Here is a 4,804-nt window from a genome sequence, read left to right as displayed (position 1 = left end):
TGCATATATACCAAATAGATGCGTGCAGAGGACTGTTCCACGATGGAAATGAACAAGAGCCTCTCTAGATTTCCTAGAATTACTGTAAACCTTAGAAACACAATTGTTCCTCACCCCTCTTCTCTTTCCTCAACTCATTTCTTCCAGACTCACGCAGGTGACACTGAGCCAGGATCATCCAAAGGGCCAGGAAGGAATACATCGAACTGAGGGTTATATGCATCTATGTCTGGGCGAGGGGACGTGGCACCAAGTTGTGGCAAACCAGCAGCTGTAGCCACACTGTTCTGTCTTCAGCTTCAGGATGTTTCCCATGGTCAAAAGGGCCCTAAGTTGTCTCTGACTTCAAAGCATTCAGCAAACAATAGCAAAGCAGAGCCACTAGAAAGGGACACCCGATTTCCATGACAAATATGGTAATGCGGTATTCGCTAGTGGAGCCCCTTCCTGTGTGGCTGTATGGGCATATACAGCAACACAAACTGGAATAGCATGGAACCTGTCCCCTGTTGGCAGAGGCAGCCCAAAGGAATGGAGAGACCAGTAACCAGCCCAGCTGGTGTAATACTGACTTGTTTCAAAACCAACTTGTAATTGATGCCAAGTAAAAGCACTGTGCACCCATCAAAATATGGCATGGTTGAAGAAATAAAGTACATTCGGAACCTTAAAAAATATATATATGTACATCTATGTGTTCTATTCTTTGTCAGATTATGCAAATTATACACTTATTTGAAAAACTGTAGAAGGAAGGGATGCCCTCTTGCCTTCCACCAAGAGCCTGTTTACCACATGGACTGAGCTTTGTAAAATCCATCATTACCCCTGTTTCTGTCCCCCCACTGCTGCCGCCCACCATTTCCTTCTCATCAGAATCTACACTCAGCTTCTTCCTGGCCTCCGTCTTCCATTTTTGTCTCCATTACCCTCTTTCAAGTTCTACATTCTCATTTAACAGGTCACCACCACCTCGTATTTCTCAACTCCCTCCTGTAAATTTAGTTCTTGCCGTGACACTTTTCTATGATAGCTTTTCAAAGAGTCTTCTTTCAGAGGAAAAGAAACAACTCTTCTGTTACTGTTAAGTCAGAGAACCCATCCCAGTGAGGAGAACCCTATCTTCCTTCTGGATGCACCGCGTTTCGGAGTTACTCAATGCACACATGTCACGTGATTATGAACGTCAACCCCAGATGTAGAAACAAGCTCAAAGTAACACACAAGAATCATAATGGCTCACGAATCAATAAGCAAGATTCAGTTGTCACAAAATCACAGAATGGGTTTTTTAAAAAGGGAGTTAAAACGATTAATATGATTATTTTTAGCTTGTTAATTTTAAAGGAAGTCGAGATGTAGGGTTGGGTATTAATAGAAGCGTGGTTTCTCTGAGTTTGGACTTGGGAAGGGGATAGATTTGTTTCAAATCCTGACTGCACTTGTGCCTTCAGCAAGCCATTGAACCTCTCAGGGTGTGTTTCCTCATTGGTGACACGGAGGGGTAAATTGCATCTCATTTGGAGGATATTTCCGAGGTCTAAGTGAGAGAAGATCTGTTAAACACATTGCGGGGCTGGGGCATGGGAGGAGCTCTGTAATGGTTGTTGACCCTGTTATTGTTGATGTCTCAGTACGCTTACTACCAGATATCTAGGGGTTTTTCCTATATTTCTTGAGCAGCTGTGATATGATTCTTTTTCAGACCATCCCAGATCCATCCCTGACTTTTAACATATCAACACAAAGAAATTTTATACTTTCTTAACAATACCTTAGCCTTATTCAGTATTAGGTATACTTTGCCCATTTTTCATTTACGAAAATTTTAAATGGAAAACATTAATACTCCATGTGCTTTCATTATAGTATATCTGTTATCAGCCTCTATAGCCACTAGATGTCAATACAATGTTTATCTGGGAAATTTAATAAAGACTCATTAGTATCCGACTTAATGATTAAGTAATGTATTTCTTTTGCAAGATATGTTAATTTGAAGGATTTCAGAACATTTCACTGTCATATTTATGGAAATCACTCCACCAACAAATGAAATGCTTCGCCTCATCCAGTTGTACATAGTTGCTGAGTAGAAAGAGTTTTAAGCCTGGATCAAATTAAAATTGCTAAGAAAAATGTATATAGGCAGAATATAATTGCCCTAATTGGATTTTCTCCAGGTACCTTACTTGCAGAAACAATGAGATCTTTATTATTCATAACTGGATAAGACCTATATTTCTTATTTCATTTTAAAGGTAGCATCTTAACTTTTCATAGTTACAATAGTAATTCTGAGAGAAGAAATAATCTAAGGTATTTCTATAATCATTTATTTCAGGGTATTGGCTATTTTACTATTTGGCTAAAGATCATTTAAATTCCTGTCAAAACTCAGCTTTGGACGTCTTGAGTATTTACTCTTCAGTCTTTAACCCTCAAATTATAGTTGATAACTTTTTCCTGAACATACTAAACAACTATTATTTTTTGAAGCCTCTTACTGGTGTAGAGAAAAGTAATTCAAATCTCCTTCCCTTTGACATTAGAGTGTCATGACTTAGATGTAAATTAGAAAAAGATCTCAAAACAAGCAAAAAATAAAAATCAGGTAAACAAAGAAGAAAAGAAACCATACTATCTTTATCTGGGAAAATTATTAGATGTATTTTTCCCCAAGTCCCAACTTTCCATTTTTTTTCTCTCAATGCAGCATATAACTTATCTGTTCATTTTAGGAAAAAAAAAAAATCTAACAAAAAACTTGGAAAAGCTACTAACCTAAGATAAATTTTTCATCTAATCTTTAGTCTCAATATTTCTTGTTATGTGTCCTGGTAGTATCCTACATTACTAACCCTCAACCCTAAACAAAATTGTACTGTAATAACATTTTAGGACAGGAAATGAAATTTTAAGACAATATTAAGAAGTTTCTATTTTTCTTTGCCTGTCTTTCCCCATCCACACTGCAAGCTGGCAATATTTTACATAAGATTATAATTTAATATATTAAATACTTTAGGAAGAAAAAGAGAGTAAAAACAGTAGGGAGGGAGGAAGGAAAGAAACTGAGGTCCACCTGAGACCACTCATTAATTTCCTAACCATTTTATGAAAATTCTCTTTACAGTTAGGAGCCCAGTGCCTGTTATGTAATGGATCGCTGTAAGCAGAGCAGACTCAGGCGAGTGGAGGAGGAGGAAAGGTTGATGTGTAATGTGCAGGGAGAGACAGAGGGAATGGCGTGGTTGGCAAGAAAGATTTGTGTAGGTTCAGTATGTTCAACTGACCTATCTAACTGCCTGGGAGTTTTGACTGAGGTCCAAAAGGCGAGAATAAAAAGTGGTACCCACCTTCCAGGGAAGGACTAGCCCCTTGTTGTCCACCATGGTAGGTACCAGGTACATGAGCCTACGGAGCACTTGGAATGTGGTTAGTTGAACTGAGAATTGCTGTGAGTATAAAACACACACCAGTGTTCAAAGAGGTGGAATGCAAAAAAGAATAGGAACGATCTCATTAATATTTTTGTGTTAATTATGCATTGAAACACAATTTTAGATTTATGTGGATGAATAAAATGTACTAGTAAAATTCATTTCATTTCTTTCTTTTGACTCTTTTGTGACTACCAGAAGATTTAAAATTATGTAAGTGGCTTGCATTGTAATTCCACTGGACGGCACCTCAGTACACCATCCAGGAAGGCCTTGCTAACAGACCTTCACACCATCACCCGCCTCCACCTTAACACTGTAAGACTAATTAGAAAGTGAAAAAGGCTATTTAAAGGAAAAATTGAGGCCTGTCAGGAGAAGCACTGTGGCATCTTCCTTCCACTGAGCAAGGGCTGTGCTTTCTCCCCGCTTCAAGTCAAGCAAAGAACTTCAAAAAAGAACCATCTGTTCCAATCAAGTTGTGGATCTGAGGAGGAGCCCGACACCTCACTCCAGGGTTGCTGAAACGCTCAGGCGGCTCTCTCCCCTGGTACACGGGGCTGGAGGTGGTAAGAGGGCTCTTAGAAAAACCACCTGGTCTTCTTACAGTTGGAGGAAGTCAGAAGCAGACTTAGTGATGGAAAGCAAGGAGGTAGAAGGAAGAGGCTTGGTCTCCTGTCCCTACTGGATGTCCTAGCGTGGGCAGGCTTCAGTTGGGAAAGAGAAAGGAGTTTTGAATTGGATGCGAAAGAAACATTTTGGCTTGCACAGAACTGTACTTTTTAATAGCTGAAAGTGACATGTCCAATACATGTAAAAAGACAAAAAAACCTATGGAATATGTCTGAGTTCAGAAGCAGGAAAAGATCTATTACGTTTCTTGTCTGTCTGCTCCATTAGAATTTAAGCTCCCAGAAGGCAGGGGTACTGTGTCTGTTTTGTTTTATTTTCACTTGCATAATCTAAGGGGCCTAAACTAGTATTTGATCACATGGTAGATATGCAATAAATATTGGTCGAATGGATGAATAAACAAATCTGACATAATATGATTAAAGGCAGTAATTGGAGAGAAAATACGTCCTTTTGTAACTTAGAATCTGGCACATTCAATAAACTCGACACTTGTGTTAAGAAAAGCAATGCCTATGCCATTGAATGACCATGAAGTGGCTGGTGGACAAGGGGAGGGATTGCTGGTCAGTTCAGCAAATGCAGTCCATTTTAGAAATTACAGAGTGTAGTCAAATCACGGCATGTTGCTCTACTATCCAGAACTCTTTTAAGTTTTCCTTACCAACAGTCTCACATTAAGGCTTGTGGTGCTTCAAATATGTCCGGTGTTCTAGAGTTATTGAACT

The 4,804-nt window shown here is 39.1% G+C and overlaps 1 pseudogene; it reads left to right on the top strand.

Annotated features, from left to right (window-relative positions):
• Positions 1 to 295: 295 nt before the first annotated feature.
• Positions 296 to 547, top strand: LOC113254242 (cytochrome c oxidase subunit 7B, mitochondrial-like; annotated as a pseudogene).
• The last annotated feature ends 4,257 nt before the right edge of the window (positions 548 to 4,804 follow it).

Source organism: Ursus arctos, unplaced genomic scaffold (assembly GCF_023065955.2).
Source record: "Ursus arctos isolate Adak ecotype North America unplaced genomic scaffold, UrsArc2.0 scaffold_12, whole genome shotgun sequence".
NCBI lineage: Eukaryota > Metazoa > Chordata > Mammalia > Carnivora > Ursidae > Ursus > Ursus arctos.
Note: the sequence above shows the minus strand (reverse complement) of the source record. Positions and strands in the feature narration are given on the sequence as shown.